Raw genomic sequence first — 21,701 nt, forward strand, 5'->3', positions numbered from 1 at the left:
AAAACTTTGAAAACTGCTTATCCTTAGTCTCCTTTTAAAACCTCTGAGGGTACGGCATCTTAGGCTTGTACTCAGGAGCCTTTGGCAAAGTAGGATAAGTGTCAAGAGAGTCTGGGAATGGGTTGTCCGCATGCTTTGGAGGGGCGTGCTCTACTTCTCCCTTCTTCTCCTCTGGAGCTTCTTTTTCAACTAACTCTTCATTGGCCTTGGTCTCAGAGCTAGCTACTTTACCACTTCTCAATTGAATAACCTTGCAATCTTCTCCTAGGTTTACCACTGTATCACCTTGAAATGTACTTGCAGACCTCTCAAGTAATTGCTTGCTCAGTTGGCCCACTAGCACCTCTAAATTTTTAATGGAGGCTCTGGTTTCCTGCATAACTTGTGCGTCTGTACTTGCCACTTGTCCACTTATTAAGGTGATAGCCTTACATTCCTCTCCTGGATTTGGAATTATATTACCAGGAAGGCTATTAGTGGTCCTCTGATCAATTTTAGTGACTTTTGTGGCTAATTGACCCATTTGAATCTCCAGGTTCTTAATTGATGCTCTGGTTTCCTGTTTAAAACTTGTCAATATTGCTTCCAAATCATTGTTCTGTTGGAAACCGTCCTGAGAACTATTGTTGAAGTTCTGAGGTCTCTGATATTGATCACTCCATCCAAAATTTGGGTGATTCCTCCATCCCTGATTGTATATCTTAGAATATGGATCATTGTTGGGATTCGTAGGACCACTCCCCATGTAATTCACCTTTTCAGAAGAGGGTTGAGCATAATCATAATTATCATTTTGCATAAAGTTACCTGCCATGTCATAGGAGACTTCCTGTGATGGATTTTGGGTGTTGATAGCTGAGACTTGCATGCCACCCATCTATTGAGTAAGTAGATTTATTTGCTGAGACATCAGCTTGTTCTAAGCAAGAAGAGCATTAATAGCTTCTACTTCCAACACGCCTCTCTTTTGAGGGGTTTCAGAGTTCACAGGATTCCTGTTAGATGAGTATAAATATTGGTTGCTTGCAACCAATTCAATAAGCTCAATGGTCTCCTCCGGTGTCTTCTTCTTGTGTAGTGAGCCTCCTGTAGAATTGTCTAAGCACATCTTGGACATTTCACCCAAGCCTTCGTAAAAGATATCTAGTTGAGTCCATTTGGAGAACATATCTGGAGGGCATTGCCTAGTCAGTAGCTTGTATCTCTCCCAAGCTTCATATAGAGTTTCACCATCCTTTTGCCTGAAGGTCTGAACCTCCATCCTAAGCTTAATTAGCTTCTTTGGTGGGAAAAATTTTGTGAGAAACTCAGTAACCACCTTGTTCCAAGTATCCAAACTCTCATTGGGTTGGAAATATAGCCATAGCTTTGCTCCATCCCTCAGAGCAAACGGGAAGAGCATGAGTTTGTACACATCTGGATTTACTCCATTTGTCTTCACAGTATCACAAATTTGCAGAAAACTAGAAATAAATTGATTTGGGTCTTCGTGGGGAAGACCATGATACTGGCAGTTTTGTTGCACCAAGGTAACCAGCTGAGGCTTCAACTCAAAGTTATTCGCAGTAATAGGAGGCACCACGATGCTTTTTCCATAAAGATCTGTAGTAGGAGAAGAGTAAGAGCCAAGCACTCTCCTTTGTTGCTCATTTCTATTTGGGTTTGCCACATTGGCATTATCAGTATTATTCGGATCCATAGTGGATTCTGCAGCCTTGTAAAGTCTTGCTTGTTGTAAATGCCGCTTGAAAGTCCTTTCAGGTTCAAGATCAAAGTCTAAGAGATGTTCTTTGTCTCTGTTCCTGCGCATAAACAAACATAAAACAAGAATGAATGGGAATCTCTACGTCAGAGTGCAGTGAATTCCCAGTGAGGTAACCTGTGTAAAGAAAAAATACTAAATAAAATAAATAAATAGATAGAAAGAAAAAAAATAAACATAAAGAGAAAGATTTTTTAGATATATTTTTTTGTATATATATATATATATATTTTATTTTTTTATTTTTTATATTTTTTTATAATAAAAGAGAAAAAAAGAAGGAAAACGTAACAGGGGAGGGGGGAACGAAAGAAAAAAAAGAAGTGTAACGGAAAAGAAAAAAAATATAAACGTAAAGAAAAGATTTTTTTCGAAAAATACTAATAATAATAATAAAAAAACTAATTAAAAGAAAAATTATCTAATCTAAGCAATCAAACAACGAATAGTTGTTAATCACTATCAATCCCTGGCAACGGCGCCAAAAACTTGGTGCGGTATTTTATAACCCACAAACTAACCGGCAAGTGCACCGGGTCGTACCAAGTAATACCTTACGTGAGTAAGGGTCGATCCAACAAGGATTGATGGATTCAACAACAATAGTGTTTGATAGGATTAGTTAGACAAACAGAAAATAGTGTTTGGAACTTCAAAGAGCATTAAATAGTAAATTAAGAATATTAAAGACAGGCAAATAAATAAGTTGGGAATAAAATATAGAGAAAACAGTTAAGGTTTTAGAGTTATCTATTTTTCCGGATTAACTTTTCTTACTAACTAATTTAATCATGCAATATTTAATTCATGGTAAACTATTTGTGACTATACCCTAATTCCTTAGACCTTCCTAGTCTCATCTAATACTCATTAACTGCCAATTCCTTGGTCAATTAATTCCAATTAGAGGGTGATGATCAATTTCTAGTTTATATGCCAAAAGAATCTTAATTATCCAAAAATAAGGGGATTATATGTCACGTATCCCGTTAAATACAAACAATTAGAAATTCAGTATAATATGTTTTCAAGCTATTGTTCAAGTAAAGAGCTTTTCCAAGTTTTACAAGAACTCAATTAGAACATGGGTCATACTTCCCTTCCACCCATATTCATAAAATAAAGAACGAAAATAATTATTGAAATATAAATCTAAACATGGATTAAATTAAAAAGATTAAACAAATCAATCCATACAAATAGACAAAGCTCCTAACCTTAACAATGGAGGATTAGTTGCTCATGGTTCAAAGAAGAAAAATAAGGGTTCTAGTAAAATGCACTGTGTTCCAATCTGATGGCGCCAGATCCCTTTTTATAACTAATCCTAACAAATTTAAAATCTAATTATCTAAAATTAAAAATAATATATTTTCCTAAAAGATAAGATTTGAATTTAAATTCGAATTAATTAACAGATCTTCAGTTGATGGGTGGGGACCACTTGATTTGTCCATTCTGCAGCTTCTAATCTGTGTTTTCTGGGCTAGAAACTGGGTTAAAACAGCCCAGAATTTGCCTCCAGCGTTTTTCTGCTTTTTCTGAACGTGGCGCATGTGACGAGTCCACGTCGTCCACGCGTTCGCGTCAATTGTGCAGATTCCAGTCCACGCGTCCGCGTCATGCACGCGATCGCATCATTGTGATTTTTCCATTCTGCGTGATCGCGTGAGCCGTGCGTCCGCGTCAGTCTTCGCTGGTCATCTCTTTGGTTTCTTCTTTTTCTCTGCAGAAACTTCATCAAATCCATCCGAATGCTACCTAAAATAAATAAAATTGCACAAAACTCAAAATAGCATCCATAGTGGCTAAAATATAATTAATTCTTAATTAAACTCAACAAATTAGATGCAAATTCACTAGGAAAAGATAGACAAGATGCTCACGCATCAGCCACTTTTTGTAACAAGTATCTTACCATGTGACCCTTTCTTTATTTTTCATGATGAATAAGGAGTTTTTGGTTCATTATTAAATTGGTTATTGTTAATTGCGCTATCTTTTATCAATTTTGCACTTTCACATGCACAACTTCAATATCCAATAATTCCTAAACTCAATTCACTCTTATGGTAGTTGCCTAAGTATGCTTGTCCTTAATTGATGTTCATCTATTTCTTGCAACTTAGGCTATTTAATTGAGGAACTCATCTTTACCTTTTTGATTGTGTGGATGCCGTTTTAACTGGCCGTTGTGTGTGTTCCAACTGCGCGCATAATTGGAATGCACACATGGCTCATTTTTTTATCATAACACACCTCTATGGAAGCTTCCTCAATTAGATGCTTATTTACTTACTCCTTTACCCTTTTTTGCTACTTGCCTTATGATTCCTATTTATACCTTATTCACTGTTTTTTAGGATGAGACATAACGGCAAGGATCCGGGAAAGGAGGAGGACATCAAGGATGGAGATGCCAAGCCCGCATTGGACTTGGAGATTTTACCACAGCCCAAGCCCCCGCATTTGCCAACTGAAGTTAGAGCGCTTTAGAGCCATTCTCCCCAGATTGTGTTCGTGCACGGAGGACCATGCAACCCTTAAGTGTAGGGGAGATTGGAGCACAGTTTTACATAGTTTTTCATAGTATTAGGAGTAGGAGTAGTGTAGAATAGAGAGCTCTCCTAGGGTTTATGTAGTTTCCATTTCCATTTCAATTGTAGCATTTTATAGCAAGCTTTGATATTTCATTTTGCTTCCTTAATTGTAAGTACTCTCAATTTCCTTTTAATTAATGCACTTTCATTTTCTTTGGTTCAAGTTACTTTGTTTATATTGCAATTTTGTGTTTCTTGAAGTTTTGATCAATGAATTTTTTGTTTCACGCTTCCTTTATTTTGATTGCTTGTTTACATTTGGTTTTGTCGATAGTTGGTTACAGTTTTATCATTTTCCTTGTAATTCTTCATGTTTTACTTTTATGCACACAAGGTGTTTGTGAAAATGCCAACTTTAGATTTTGAGTATATTTTCACAACTTGGCTTGTTTTGAGTTCCTAGGATACTAGAGTCATAATGTCTGACATTTAGTGGTAATTCTTGGGTAGTTAGTTGACTCTTGTTTCCATTGACGCTAGCCTTTATCAACTAGTTCGGTAAGTTGGTTAGGACTTTTGAAGTAAGGTCAATTATTCATGCTGGACTTACTCCTCAATGGTTGGGATTGATTAGGCGACATTGACTCATGATAATTACAATAATTGTGGTTATGGCAATGATAGGATTCCTTGGACCCTCAATTCCTAAGTCAAGGCTTCTTTTATGCACTTTCACTAGTTTTGATCTTGTTTCCTTTTACTTGCATCGATTAACAATTTTGAGCATTCCTTAGTTCTTTTACCCTTTTATTCTTTCAATTTTGCAAAACCCCTTCTTGTCCTAACAACCGAAAGCGTATAACACTTCAATTGCATTCCTAGGGAGAACGACCCGAGGTTTAATTACTCCTGGTTATTTTGATTTAAATTGTAACATTTGATTTGGGCATTGCTTGTTGGCTTGGAACTATGCTTACAACGTGATGACATGTCACCATGTCATGTTTTTCTATGCTTTTTCATACAAGAAATTGATGATTTGTGCTTAAATATTGAATGATTTTGTGCTTAAATGGTATATTTCCTTGATCTGTTAATTTTATAATTCTTGTAGGAAATAAGAAGAAAAAGAAGCAAAGAAGCACAAAATAAGCTAAAAAGGAGAAAAAAAGAGCTTTGGGGCACACTTTGAAGTTGGAGCACACTTTGGAGCCTTAGGCCACGCTTTTAAAAGCGTGGCCCATGACCAAATCAAGGAAGAGAAGCGTGACCCAAGGGAAGAAAAGCGTGGCTGAATTTAAGGAATAAGAGCACAAAGCTCTTGCCAAGAACCTAGAGCTCTTGTGGAGAGCTTTACTTCAAAAAATCAAAGGCCAAGCTCTTGCCAAGAGCTTAACCAAACACTACAAGGAAGAAGGAAGCAAGGCAAACTCAAAGCTCAGCTCTTGCCAAGAGCTTTGCCAAGAGCTTTTTCGGGCTTGCCTAAAAAAAATGAGCTTGGAAGCAAAATTTTGGCTAAGTTAAACTTGGGCGCTCACAACATGACCATGCCTCCTTCAGAGGACTATAACTTAAGCTACGGGTGTTCAATTGATGTGCTTTCAGTTGCGTTAGAAAGCTGACATTTAGAGCTTTACAACGATATATGGAAATTTATATTTGGCATAGAATTAAGGCACGAGTGAAAGGCATCTTAAGGGCCAAAAACAAGCAAAAAAAATCAGCCAATGCTTCCACCAGGATTCGAAGAGGGAGACCAAGGGAAGCAAGGAAGTAGTTCTCCCCAAATGCTTCCATCATGGTTTGAACTTGGAGGCTTCACTAGAGACAAAGAAGAATCTCTTGCCGAGAGCTTTGAGCTCTTGGAGAGAGCTTTGTCATGCTGCATCAATAGGCCAGGGACACAAGTTGAAGCTCGGCTCTTGGCACCAACCGAGGTTTGCCCTGGGAGTGTGACCCATGGGCCAAAAATTCAACCTAAATTCCCATTTAATTCAACTCTCCACAAATTAAAAGGACCACTCCAAAGCAAGCAAAGCCCACATAATTCAAAGACACAGAGAAGCTTGAATAGGAATCTCATTTTGTAAATTTGTTTTTAATTTCATTTTTTCATTTTCATTTTGCAAAAGCTTATATAAAGGCATTAGTTTCATTTCATGAACAAATAAAGAGGCTGGCTCCAATAGGGAGTTTTGCACTCTTTAGTTTTCATTTTGCTCTCTTTTTTTTAGTTTTCATTTCTGTTTGAATCTTGGGTGGAGAATTGAAGGAATTCTGTTTCATTCTCCCTTTGAGATTTCTCTTTGTTCTTCTTCTGCAACATTTTAGTGAAGTGTGATTTGAATCAAAGTCTCTTTACTATTTTTATTTCTCTATCTTTTTCAAGTTATTTACTGTTGGATCAAGGAATGAATTGAGATCTAGACTTGTTTTCTAGTCTCTTTGACCCTTGAGATCCTCAATTTCTCTTCTGGATTTACAATTGAGTTAAATTTTGGTTCTATCTTGATCAAGTGAGCAATTGAGCTCTTGGCTTTCCTTCTGCTTTTACTGTTTCATTGAAATTGTTAAGTGCTTTTTGAGATTTCAAAATTGATTTAAGTCTTCTTGCTGATTTCCTATTCTGCTACTTTTACTTTTCTGTAATTACACGTCTCAGTTTACATTGAGCCTAAATTTGAATCATATGTTCCATTTATCTTGAATTTACTTTCCCTGCAATTGTTCTAAGCTTTGATCTACTGTTCTCAGTTAATTTCCCTGCTCCCACTCCCCTTTATATTTACTACAATTTACATTTCTTGCCATTTATGTTTTTGCAATTTACATTGCTTGCTCTTTAAGCTTCCTGCCTATTTACATTCTGCAGTTTAAGTTCATTGCTATTTGTATTTTGTTGCTCAACTTCACACAATTCACTCAATGTTAGCTTGACTAAACTAATCACCCACTAAAGTTGCTTGATCCATCAATCCCTATGGGATCGACCTCACTCTTGTGAGTTATTACTACTTGATGCGACCCGGTATACTTGCCGGTGAGTTTTGTGTTGGATCGTTTTCCACAACATCACAACGCCAATCTTATTTTGAGAAAAAATTCCTAGCCAATGGTTTTATTCGACGTCAATTCCGCCATACTTAAATGTAACACACTCCTTCAACCTAAGCTAATCAAGGATACAATCCAAGGTAATTCATGGTTTTTTCGCTTAAGGTTGTGATGTGCTAAAATTAAGAACAATGGGGTAAATAAAGCTCAAAAGCGGTTAACAATGGTAGATGCAAAGGGTAGGCTATATGGAAAAAGTGAGTTTAATTCAAAGATGGCCTCAATCATACTTAATGCATTGCAAACATCAATCATTGGAAATAAAGAATTAAACAAAACCAAGATTACAATCACAGAAGAGATATAACACACAATGAACAAAAATAGCGGTTAAAATGTGTAACCACTCAATATAGCTAAAAAGATCACAAGGTTTTTGTTCTTTACTCTTCTATGTTCCATAAAAATCCATTCAAGCAAGTTTGAAAATAATTTCCAAATTAATCTTTTAGAAAGCCCAAATTTCTAGGAAATCCTCGTTGTTTATCACCAAAATTATTTCCTATATATATGTATGTTGTGATGGATGTAAATTTTCAAAATTTCCTAGTTCTCCTAATTTTCAACAAGCAAAAAGTAACATGAACAATTAGGATCAAAATGAGCTAGGCATAGGCTGTTCACATCATCCAATCACAATCCATATCTATACTATTTACCATGCATTATAAGATGCAATACGCATATATACCAAAATGAAAGTGCAATACTAGACATAACTAGAAACAACTAATATATATATATATATATATATATATATATATATATATATATATATATATATATATCACAGTACTAATATGTCGCGAAAAGTAAAGTAACGTGCCAAAAATATCTACAAAAGCATAGTAAAACTAAAGTAAACTAAATGACAAGTGTTCAGAAGGGAATGTTTACACCCAAAAATGGTAGATCTTCTCCCACACTTAGATGATGTATGGTCTTCCGTGCCAAAAGTCGGACCGGGGTGATCAACTTTGCGAAGCTCCACCATCTGGCGGTGGTGGGTAGTGATGACGGTGATACACAATAATGACACTGGACAACCGTGTGGTGGGCTCAGCTCTATGCTTCTCAAATGCCTGGCCAGCTGGCTCTGCTGCTGTCTCAGCTCTCGGCTCGGCTACAGCTGCCAGCTCCTCAACTATCTAAACTACTGACTCTACTACTATCTAAACTGTAGACTCCTCAACTGTGGTCTCTGCTGTTGGCTGCACATGGGGCTCGTCTGCCTGGCTAGCTTCAGCTGCTAGCTCTTCAGGCTCTGGCTCCTCAGTCTCAAGCTCATGCTCTAGTGTATCCAAAGGAGGTGGCACAAGGTCTCGACGCTCAAACTTTTCCATAATCCACTGGAAGCGGCGAGCGTTGTGGCGCTCAAAACGGTGGAAAGTCTCCAAGATCTCCCGACCCAGCTCAAAGGGTGTCTGAAGTTGGGGTGTGGGCACAGGAGGTGCTGGAGGTGTTGAATGCTCTGCTGAGGATGATGGTGGCTCAGTGGTCTTTCTCTTCTTTTTTGGCGGTCCGTCATAGTCGCCATATGGCAGAAATGGCTGCTTGCTGATAAGGACGGACATCCGGTCTGTTGGACGTGTCTCCACTCCAAATAGAGTGGCTAATCTGGTGATCAACGATGGGAAGGGGATGTTGTACTTCTATTTCTGTGTCACCTTCCACATCGAGTCTCTGATAAGGAGAAGAACATAAATCCTCTTCTCCTCTAAAATAGCCCATAATAAGACTGCCGCACGGACCTTGATGTGCATGGCATGCGTGTTCGGTAGGATGTAGTCGGCAATGATCTGTTGCCAGATCCTCGCCTCCGGATTGAGATCAGTGCATGCGATGCTCTGTGGGACCGTGTTTTCTCCCCTGATGTACTCCCATCTGGCATCAGGTGTGCCAATCTTCTTCAGGACGACATCCAATGACAGCTTGCCCGATAACAATTCCCTCATTATCTGAGGGTAAGCGTCACGAGCCGGAGGAATATGTGGAATATCTAAGAGGGCCTCTAAAGTAGTATTAGAGGTGTCCAATGTGACACCTCTCAGAAAAAAAATAGTTGGGGCGTCCCTCTTTAAGAGATTTGCGTAGAATTCTTTGACCTAGTATTCATTGACTTACACCGGATTGAATTCTATGAATTTCCAACGGTAAAAATTTAATCTATTCAAAACTTGGTCCGCATATTTTTCCGGTAAGTTCAGCTTTCTCTCGTAGTGAAAGGCTTTTGATTCCACTTTTTTATATTGTTCTTGGGCTTCTACATTGATGAATGTATCCGATAAAGTACTCAGAGGCGCAGGAAGAGAGCGAGCCAAAGGATTGGCTTTCTCATTTCCTTTGTGAGTCATCCTAAAAGAAAAGACAAATATAGAATACAACTCAGGAGAAACAATAAAGAATCAGAAAACAAAGAGGAAAGATTCAAACAATTCAAGTAAGAGCCAATAAGATAAACAAACACTCAATTTAGGGAAAACATGTAATAAGCAGTCAAATGCTCAATAAGAGTGCATTTTTCCACAATCAAGAAACCTAAGTAACAAATGAAGGAATGGACAATAATGAAAGCATACATATGACTTAGGTGTATAATGGAAGTGAATTAAATTGAGAGGAATTGATTATTGCACTTTTGCATTTGAATTGAAAGTGTTAGCAAAAATTTGCACAAAAGGCAATAATGAATTTGGCAATTAAAGCACCTGCTTATTCGCGAGATAAAGTGGCAAAATGATCACATAAACAATCCTTGTTCCAAAAGCAATGCCAATCGAAATTAGATTCCATTGCTGAAAAAGATTTACAAAGAACAAGTACATGTACATGATCATTTATGGTCCAGAACACATGAGTAAGCAGTTAGTCAATTCACCAAACAAATATTGTATGTACTGCTGCAAAATACACTAAACAGATTTCAAAGTTTGTAAGTTTAAAACTAGTTTAGAGTTTATGCAAAGAGAAATGAGCAGCAGGTACATAACTCAGCAGATTATCATGCCAATGAAAAATATGCATAGCTAAGGTAACACCAAACAAAATAACCACAATGGTAAATTCCAAGCTCAGTTTGGTGTTGCAGCAAAAATTACATTAAGGTGCATAATCAAATCAACTTCAGGCAACATTTAACTCAACAAAAGACTGCACACGTAGGAATTACAATGTATAATGGAAAGTAAATTCAAAAGATATGCTGATCAGACAAAGAAATTGAATTAAAAACTCCATTCAAGCATTATATCAAGCATGTTATGTGCAGAATATGGATACAGCATTCACAGTTCATACATGGTAGCATTCAATCTAGAAGAATCGGAAGTAATCAGCCAGCATCAACCATTCAATCCAGATAACTGTAGTCATCTAACCTAATGCCACCTAGTTACTAAAACTGAAAGTAAAAGTAGTTGATATGAAAGAAATGGAATATAAACAGATCAAGAACATGTTACAAGGGAGGATATGGAACCTGTGTTGGAGAAGAAGAAAGGAAGAAGGGAATGAGGATGGTGGAGGACACTTGCATTCGTGGCGGCACAGAAGTTCGCCGCCGCTTGTGGCTGGTCGCCAGAACGGGAAGGTGTGGCCTAGGGCTGGTGACGCAGAGACAAGGTACAGCGCGGTACAAGGAAGTGAGAAGAGTGAAATATAGAAGAGAGAGAAGAAGGAAAAGAAAGAGAGCGAGAGAGGGGGTGTCGGCGACGGTGGGTTGGTCGCCGGTAGCGGCTGGGGTTGGATGAAAGTGGGTGGTTGACGGAGGGTTGAGAGGGAGGGTGGCTCTTCAGAGAAAAGAAGAAGAGAAGGAAACCAGGGGGGTTTGGGGGAAACTAAAGCGCGAGTCCCCTTGACTTGTGTGAAAAGTGACCTGTGCGCACGCACAAGGTCGTGTACGGACGCACACAAAGGAGAAGGAAGGGTATGCGCGCGCACAATAGCGTGCGGGCGCTGTGAGTAGAAGGATTCTGGTGACCTATAAGGACGCACAAGGGAGCATGCGGACGCACAGAGGGAGAAAAAGGGTTGTGTTCACACGCACAAGTGGTGCGTGCGCTGTGACCAGGGGGGTTGTCCAAGGCTCTGTGTGCGCTCAGTGCTATTCGCACGCACAAGCGCATTTTTTTCAGAATAGGGAAAGTGTGCGTGCGCACGCACAGAGGGGAAAGAAGGTGGTTTACACACGCACAAGTTGTGCGAGTGCTGGGAACAGAGGGAGTGTTTAGGGATGTGCACGCGCACGTTGCTGTGCGGATGCACAGGGACGGGAAAACAGGGGAACTGTGCAGACGCACAAGGCTGTGCGTACGCACAGGTCTCTATTCCTGCAACAAAATTTTGCCTCCAAGGCATCAAACATGACATCCAAAATAGGTTTTCAAGTCCCAAAACATCATAAAACTCCCAAAACACATTATTACACTAAAATTACCCAACAAACATCAAAATAAATCCAACCAACCAAGCAATATAGCCAATTATTCATGAAACAAAAAGTAAAAGAGAGAAAGCTAGAAGGATATTACCATGTGGGGTGTCTCCTACCTAGTACTTTGGTTTAAAGTCCTAAGTTGGACTTGGTGAGGAGATCCTTGTTAGGGCGGCTTATGCTTGCACTCCTCCTTGAATCTCCAACCAAGTTTGCTCTTGATTTGACCTCCAGGGTCCCATATAGACTGCATCAAACTCATGAGAGACTTCAATCTAGTAACTAGGATCCAACTTCGTTGAATCTTTAAATTGATGCCTGGATCCCATACCCTAGTTGTTTGCTCATCCTCTCCTTGATCTTCACTCTTGCACTTGGATGATCAATGTCTTAAATCACCATTAGAACACTTGTGCCTTCCTAGGAATCCACTAAATTGACTCTTGCACCATAATTGAACTCTAAATGTTGGATTGGCTCCTTTGATGAAATTTCCATTTCTTTTCCAATTAACATTCTTCTGTCTACCATCCACTACTCTAAGAAAGGTTTGAAGTTGACAATCTGTTTCTAAGATGGCATATTGATGTAAGGCTAGAAAGCTTGTTGGAGAAATCTTCACCCACTTAATTCGTTCTTGCACAAATACTTTTACTTCTTGGTAGCTAAAATCTTCCTCAACCTCTTTTGAATCTTCCTCATCATCACTCAAGTCAAAATTTGGAGGTTGCGTGAAGTCCACATCAACATCTCCTTCCAAATCTAACAATGAAGGCTCATGAAGGTCATTGAAGGAATTACCCAAGTTGGACAAAAAATCTTGAATGATGAAATCCTCTTGATCAATTCCCACCAACTCTTCATATATCTCCTTTTGCACTTCATGTTGTGACTCGACATCTTCTTCTTGATTTTGCAATTCTTCTTTCACTCCACACTTTTCACTTGGTTCCACACATTCATCCACTATAATTTCTTGCTTGTGGCATGAACACAATGAAGCTAAATGATCCAAAGCTTTTGCTAAGGTAGACATGACTTGCACTTACTTCTTCCGGAACTCTTGTTGTTCTTGAATGAGCATGAAAAGTATTTCTTGTGTGGCTTGATCCATATATAAAGATGAAGATTGAGGTGACGAAGGTTGACAATCAAACTTATGAGGGTAAGGGTTTTGGTTTTGTACATAGTGAGGTGATGGTGTATAGGAGTGGTGACTATAAGTGTAAGTGTTTGGGTTCCATTGGGGTGCATTGTAGTGATGGTGTGAAAAAGCCATAGTGAAAAGATAAACAAAAACCTACTAACAAAAGCAAACAAACAATCAAAAAGTGCTATTTACACTATTAACATATTTACATCAACCAAAAGATATAACACCAATTGCTTCCCAGCAACGGTGCCAAATTTGATCATGAACAAATTGCATATGTTTGGATTTCATAATAAAGATAGTATTTGTCCGTTGCAAGTATTGTCCAAACCCAACAATTGGCCATCAATCAAATATTCAATTCAAACCAAATGTAAACCGAGAGTATTTAAAGCTCGAGTCGTTCTCCCTAGGAATGCAATTAAGAGTGCTACGCTTTCAATTGTGAGGACAAAAAGGGGATTTGAAGTCAAAGAACGAAAGATTAAATGAACTTAACAAATAAAAGAACAAAGAGATACTCAAAGTTGGAAATTGATGCAAGCAAAAGCAAACAAGATCGAAACTAGTGAAAATGCTATAAATGCATAAAGAACCTTGACTTGAGAAAGAGGATCCATGGAATCCTATCATTGCCATAACCACAACTATGCTAATTATCATGAGTTATCCTCGCTTAATTAACCCCAAACATAGAGGAGTAAGTCAAGCAAGTATAATTGGCCTTAATCATAGGTCCTAACCAACTTACCAAACTAGTTGATAAAAGGCTAGCTTTAATGGAAACAACAGTCAACTAACTCCCCAAGAATTACCACTAAATGTCAGACATTATGACTCTGGTATCCTAGGAACTCAAATCTCTAGCCAAGATGTGAATATCTACTCAAAATCTAAAGTAGGCATTTTCACAAACACCTTGTGCGCATAAAAGTAAAGCATGGAAAATAGCAAGGAAAATTAGAAACCTATAACCAACTATCAACAAAACCAAACATAAACAAGCAATCAAGCATAAAAGAAGGATGAAACATAAAATTCATCGATCAAAACTTCAAGAAACACAAAATTGCAAATATGAACAAAGTAACTTGAACCAAAGAAAATGAAAGTGCTTTAATTAAAAGGAAATTGAGAGTACTTACAATTAAAGAAGCAAAATCAAAGATCAAAGCTTGCTATAAAATGCTACAATGGAAATGGAAATGAAACCCTAAGAGAGAAATCTACTCTACACTACTCCTACTCCTAATTACAATGTAAAATTATGCCTCTAAGTGCTCCCAATGTGTCCCCCTTTTGATATGTGTCGAATTCTCCTTCATATAACACTCCAAAACAGCGTTCCAGGCTTCCGAAATGGGCCAAGAGGCCTCAGAAATCGTGAAGCACGTGTTTCATTAATGCAATCACGTGTAGGAACTTGTGCGAATGCACAGATGTGCGCGTCCGCACACTTGGCTAAAAGTTGACCTGTGCGTACACACAGGTGCTTGTGCAAACGCACACATGGAAATTCATTCTTGTGCGCACGCACACTTCGCTGTGTGTGCTTTTCCTTGTTTTCTTTATGTTTTCACCCTTGTACATGCTTCCTTCCCTTTTGGCCATCCATTATTGCCTAAATGACCTGAAATCACTCAACGAACATATCACGGCATCGAATGACATAAAGGTGGAATTTAAATCACTAATCTAAGCATAAAAATGCATGTTTTCACATTTAAGTTCAAATTAGGGATCAAACACAAAGGTATGCTATTTTGGTGATTAAGTGTGAGTTCATGTGTTAGAATCCATTCAAATCAAGCCAAAATATATCGAAAAAAATGGACTTATCAAGCACATTCCGCTCTCGTCCATCCTCTTCTAGGGGCTTCCACCACTTGACAAGATGCTTCAAGCTCTACTTCTTGCCACGCTTCCTCAAGTTCAAACGCTTCCTCACCAATGTCTTCTAGATCTTTCCGATCACTCAAGTCATAAATAGGAGGTTTAGTGAAATCTACCTCAACATCAATTCCAAATTCAATAGGGAAGGATTCATCAAGTTCAAAAGGATCATATGTTAATGTGGAATCATCATAAATAGGAGGACTTGTTGCTTGTACCATTTCTTCCAATTCTTCATTCATAATATGCTTTGGAGGTTGTGCACTATCCTCAACTTGAGAGATTCCTCTTGGCATTCAACATCTCCTAAATCTTCAATCGCTTCTTCTGGTTCAATTATCTCTACTTCCTCCTCTTCTTGCAATTCTTCCTTCAACTCCTCTTCTTCAACTTAAAGCTACAAATTCACTCCCTCATTACACTCCTTAACTAGTCTTCCATATTCAACATTGGGAGTGTCTAGATTGCATGAGCTTAGGTTGGAGGCCATGTGGTTAACGGCTTTCGCCATGGTAGCAACCATGAATTCTAGCTTCTTTAGCTCCTCTTGCTCCTCTTCTTGCTTTTGGATATAAGAGTTGATGTCTCTTTGTTGTTCTTGCAAGAAGGTGTGGAGAGCTTCATCCACTGAAGGAGGTGGTGGAAGAGAGGGTTTATTATTTGGGAGAAAGGTATTATAGTTGTAAGGTGGTTTATATTGGTAAAAGTCTTGAGGTGGTGTATATGAAAATGGTGGTTCTTGTGAGTATTGGTGTTGGAATGGTGGTAGCTCTAGATATGGTTCATATGGTTGTTGGTATGGTGGACATTGGTTAGGATTGTATGGAGGTGAATGGTGGTATGGGGCTTGTGAGTAGGGTTGTTGAGGGCTATGTTGAGGACAATGAGGGTCACCACATCCATAAGATTTGTAAGCATTAGGAGTTGAATTATACCCATAAGAAACCGGAGGAGGTTGTTGCCAAGAAAGTTGTCCATATAATTGAGGCTCCTCCCACCTTTGATTCCCAAATCCTTGATGCATTCCCGCATTGAAGCTTCCATTTCCTACAACATAGTTTGAACCAAACTCATAGCCAAAGTGGTGAGAATTCATACTAACAAGAGAAAATGAAATCAAATACTAATAAGAGACAAAGAAAACTAAATCCTAAGACTAGCAAAAACTAGCAAACAAACCAAAAATCAAGCTATTTACAATATTCACATATGAACAATAACCAACAACAAGCACAAATTGCAATTCCCCGGCAACGGCACAAAAAACATGATGTGAGAATTTATGTTGGTTCGGAATTTCACAAATAGTTTCGTTGCTAGTATAGTCCAAATCGACAAATAACTCTCACAATCAAAGTTTAATTTTGGTTGTCACAAGTTCAACCCAATAAAAATAACCGAGAGTATTGCTCTTGTGTCGTTCTCCCTAGGAATTACAATCGAGTTCTCAATTATTGGTTATAAGGTTCAAGGGGTTAGGTTGATAAAAGAAGAAATTAAATGGCAAGAAAATAAAGAAAACAACTAAAGATAACATGCTCAAAACAGGCATTCATGGCAAGGATGGAGAATCAAGGCTTTCTAACCTAGTCATTAATCATAACACAATAATTATCAAGAGCTAATCTTAATTCGTCATCCCCAACATCAGAGGAAAGTCAGTTAAAACTAGTTAATCTCAATCCAAAAGTCCTAATCAACTTACTAATTGCATTAGCAAAAGATTAGCGTCAATGGAAACAATATTAACTAACAACTCTAGATCACCAACATAAGTTGGGTATTAATGACTCAAGAGCACCTAATTTCTCTTTCCAAGCCAATAATTCTCAAAATCTACTCTAACATCAAACCAAGCATTTTGTCAAACACTTGGAAGGCATAAAAAGAAAGCATGGAAAAATTGCAAGGCTACAACTACCCAATGCAAGAAAATAACAATAACAACAAAATTAAACATCAAAGGAACATAAAACATAAATTACATTAAAGAAAGTCAAAATCCAACAATAGTGCATAAACATGAAAATGACATAAAAGGGAAATTAGCAATGTAAACTAAGAGAACAAAGATGTAGGAACAAGAAATTTCAAGGAAAACTAATTGAAAACAAGAAATTAAGCCTAGATCTAAGAGAGACTGACCTAAATCTACCCTAATTCTAGAGAGAAGATGGGGCTTCTCTCTCTATAAAACTACCTAAAGCATTATCCTAAGCTACACTAATTGCTCCCCCCTTGTTCCCTCTTGAATTCTGCATCAAATAGCCTCAGAAATGAGTTGGATTTGGGCTCGGAAAGCTCAGAAATTGCACCCAGCGTATTCACTTCAATGAGGTCACGTGACCAGTGTCACACGTGCGCATGGCTGACCCGTGCACGTCGCCTAGCAATTTTCCCCTCACGCGTACGCGTGCGCATTGCCTTGAGTTCCGCAAATCCTCATTTCTTCATGAATAATCCACCTTGCATGCTTTTCTCTTCACCTCTTACATCCCATCCTTGCCTTATAAGCCTGAAATCGCTCAACAAACATATCAAGGCATCAAATGGAATTAAAGTGAATTAAATTTAGCTATTTTAAGGACTAAAAAGCATGTTTCACTCTTAAGTACAAATTTAGGGATAATTAAAAAACATGCTATTTCATTGAATAAATGTGAGATAAGTTGATAAAATCCCATAAATTCAACACAAGATAAACCACAAAATTGGAGTTTATCAGAGTCATCCTTTTCCTCTCCAGTATTAAGTATCACAAAGTCTGCAGGGAGGTAAAGGTCTTCAACCTTTACAAAGACATTCTCTACTACACCATATGCCCGCTTCAGGGACTTGTCTACCATCTCGAATGAGATCTTTATGGGCTGCACCTCTTGAATCCCCAGCTTTTTCATCATAGAGAGAGGTATAATATTTATGCTTGATCCACGGTCGCATAGTTCCTTCTCAAATGTGATGGTCCTAATAGTACATGAAATCAGGAAGTTTCCAGGATCTGGCGATATCTGAGGTAGCTTCTTTTGAACTAGTGCACTACGCTCCTTGGTTAGCACCACAGTTTCATCTTCCCTCAAGGCCTTCTTTTTAGAGAATACACTTTTCAGACAGGCCATATATGGAGGCTTCTTCGCCAACACCTCATCAAAGGAATATTAATTTGTAACTTCTTGAAGACTGCCAAGAATTTAGCAATTTGCTCATCTTCGGTCTCCTTTTGCACATTCAGAGAGTATTGTACTTCAGGCTCCTTCATCATAACTGGTGCGTGTACTAGTGTACTGAAAGTCTCCTCTTGAGCATTTTTCACCTTCAAATCTTCACAACATCCTCCTCTTTAGGTACGGCCTCCTTGTCCATGGTGAGGGCTTTACACTCTTCCCTTGGATTTACCTCTATGTTACTTGGAAGGGTATTGGAAGGTCCTTCATGTATCCTGCTGCTCAACTGACCCACTTGTATTTCCAAGTTTCAAATTCAAGATCTAGTCTCTTGCATAAAGCTGTAAGTGGTCTTGAAAAGATTAGAGACTATTGTGGCTAAGTCAGAGATGCTTTGTTTAGACGTCTTCAATTGCTGTTGAGAAGGTTAGAACTACCTGTTGTTGAACCTATTCTAATTATTTTTACCCTGATTATTGTTGAAGCCTTGTTGAGGCATCTACTGCTCCCTCCACCCGAAGTTAGGGTGATTCCTCCATCCTAGATTGAAAGTATTTGCATAGGGATCATTATTGGGATTTCTAGAAGAATTTCCCATGTAATCTACTTCCTCTATAGTGGGTTGAGCAACATCATACATGTCCCCTTGAGTGTGGCTCTCAATCATGCCATAGGAGGCTGATGAGGGAAAAAAGATTTCACGCAAAACTCACCGGCAAGTGTACCGGGTCACATCAAGTAGTAATTACTCACAAGAGTGGGGTCGATCCCACAGGGATTAATGGATTGAGCAATTTTAGTTAGGTGATGAATTTAGTTAAGCAAACAATTGATGATTTGAGTGAAACTTGAATAGTAGAAGCTAAATTGCATAAAAATAAAAGGGAGAGGGGAAATTGATAGAATCTAAAGTGCAGAAAATGTAAATTGAGCTAAAACTTAAAGTGCAAGTAATGTAAATGACTGAAACTTAGATTGCAAGAAATGTAAATGGCTGAAGTTTAAAGTGCAAGAAAACTAAATGACTGAGTCTAAATTTCTAAGAAATGTAAATTGCTTGAAGTGTAAAAGGAATTTGGGTGCTAGGATTCAGAATTCAATAGGAAAATGTAAAGTGCAATCAATCAGAGAAGTAGAAAATAAAGTGAAGTTGCAGAAGATCTAAATAGAAATGAAAAATTACTTGAAGAAAAATTAAAGATCTAAGAGGAGCAATGAGAATAGAACACAGATCTAGATCTCAGTTACACCCTTGATCAAACAGAAAATAAATTACAGAAGAAATATAAATGACACAGCAAATGAAACTCAAATCCAATTCCTCAATTCTTAGAATTATGCAGAAGAAGAACAAAGATGAATTTCAGATCAAGAATTGAAACATAATTTCTTCAATCTCAATCCAAAATTCAAAACAGAAACTAGAAGTTGCCGAAGCAAGAACAATCAGAAAGAAAACTCAGATCTCATTCCCAATTCCCAAAATCAAAATGAAAGCTCTAAGTGAAAACTCAATTGAGCTAAAGGTAAAACTCAAGAGAGAAAAAAAAGTCCTTTACAAATCAAATTAACTCCTATTTATACACTTTCTATTTTTGATTTTCGGAATTTGGAGTGGACTTTTCAAATTGGAGAAGAAGTGGATCCAAGATGGCATTTGATTGAAAAATCGACCAAGGCTAGCTCCAGTGGAGCGCTCGGTTAAGTAAGAAAACGTAGCGCTCCCTTGCCTAGTGTCAAGCCTTCGAACCAAGCCTTGTGCCAAAGTAGCACTCAGTGAATGATTTAAATGTAGTGCTACATGCTTGAGTTGGTCTCTACTTTCGATCGTTGCTAGCTTAATTTGCTAGCAATTTCCTCAGGCCAAAGTAGCGCTCAGTGAGGTTAAGCAACATAGCGCTACTTTGCTTCCCTTGTGTGCATGGTTCGAACCTTGGCTCCTTCATTGGCGAGTGTCGCGCCTTGCTTTTTTTTGTGGGTTAGGAAAAAGTGAAAAGATTTAACGTAGCGCTCTCTCCAATTGAGCGCTACCCTTGTTTTCTTTAGTTCCTTTGAGCGCTCTATTTGGGCACTCAACGTAGCGCTATGCTTGAGCGCTTGCTTTGGTGGAGTGCTTTATCTTGTAGCTCCTTGGTGCATAATTGCTAGCGCTCACTTTGTGAGTGTTCCACTCAATTAGAGAGCGCTGCCTCCCTTGCCCCTTGGTTTGGATGATCACCACGCTTTTATGTCATGGGTCATGCTTTTCAAAAGCGTGGCCTAAGGTCCAAAGCGTGCTCTAAGATTCCTTTTTCCTTTTTTCATCATTTCTTCACCTACAAGTAATCAAAACAACCAATCAAAGCATCACCAAATTCACAAGATTTCTAAATCATTGAAAAACCAACTAATTCTAGCTTAAACCTCATGATTTTGTGACAAATAATTGATGGTTGATTGAATTGACATAACCATGCAAATCCACTCCAAATCACTTACTTATAATGCAAGAAAGTGCATAAAACATAATGAAACAAGTGAAAAATGCTTGAAAAGCTAGCATGAGAGATCATGCTTATTTGCTGGGACATGAGCTTATTTTGAAGCAGAATGGCATCCAGTGTGTCCACATCTATGACTCCTCTCTTTTGACTTATTCTAGTGTTTATGGGGTTTCCCTCTGAGGTGTACATATACTAGTTGTTGGCAACCATATCAATAAGCTCATCTGCCTCCTCAGGTATCTTTTTCATGTGTAGTGAACCACCTGCAGAGTAATTCAATGACATCATGGACATCTCAGAGAGGCCATCATAAAAGATCTACAGCCTGGTCCAGTCTGAAACTATGTTTGAGGGGCATCTCCTGATCATCCACTTGAATCTCTCCCATGCCTCATAGAGGGACTCTCCCTTTTTCTGTCTAAAGGTCTGGACATCTACTCTAAGCTTACTTAGCTTCTAGGGTGGAAAGAACTTGGTCAGAAATCTAGTGACCACCTTGTTCCATGAGTTCAGGGTCTCCTTAGGTTGCTGATGATTGGTTTTTCGATGGTCTAGAATTTCACAAATGAAATCTCATTGCAATATAGTTTCTAAACCAACAATAATCCTTTCATACAAAAATTTGTTTGTCACAAGTAACAAACCCCTAAAATTAATAACCGAAGTATTCAAACCTCGGGTCGTTCTCCCTAGGAATTACAATAAAGTGTCTTGTTAGTGGTTATGGAGTATGTTTTGGGGTTTTGATAAGAGACATAAAAGATAATTGGCAAGGAAGTAAACTAATTGCTAAAAAGGTCTTGGCAAGGGTTGGTGGTCAAGGATCTCTATCCTAATCACTAACCACAACTTGAGAATTGGCAAGGATCAATCCCATTAAATCATCCTTTAACTAGTAAAGGAAAGTCAAATGAGCTATATCAATCCTAGTCCATAAGTCCAAACTCTCTACCAATTCAATTGATGAGAACTAGAGTCAATGGCTCCCAATCATCAATTACTTGGACATTAGTAACTCGAGTTCCTAAGTTACCTCTCCAAGCCAAGAGCATAAAATTCTACTCTAACATCCTTCCAAGCATTTCATCAATCACTTGGAAGGCATAAAAGGAAAGCATAGTAAAATTGCAAGAAAAATAAATCTACACTACTCAATTACAAGG

General features: G+C 38.3%; 2 non-coding genes across 2 annotated transcripts; both read left to right on the top strand.

Annotated features, from left to right (window-relative positions):
- Positions 1-1,163: 1,163 nt before the first annotated feature.
- Positions 1,164-1,270, top strand: LOC112700227 (small nucleolar RNA R71). Its single transcript, XR_003153140.1, has one exon. It is a non-coding gene; the product is annotated as a small nucleolar RNA R71 (small nucleolar RNA).
- Positions 1,271-20,876: 19,606 nt separating this feature from the next.
- On the top strand, positions 20,877-20,985 carry LOC112699608 (small nucleolar RNA R71). Its single transcript, XR_003152552.1, has one exon. It is a non-coding gene; the product is annotated as a small nucleolar RNA R71 (small nucleolar RNA).
- Positions 20,986-21,701: the final 716 nt, after the last annotated feature.

Source organism: Arachis hypogaea, chromosome 6, assembly GCF_003086295.3.
Source record: "Arachis hypogaea cultivar Tifrunner chromosome 6, arahy.Tifrunner.gnm2.J5K5, whole genome shotgun sequence".
NCBI lineage: Eukaryota > Viridiplantae > Streptophyta > Magnoliopsida > Fabales > Fabaceae > Arachis > Arachis hypogaea.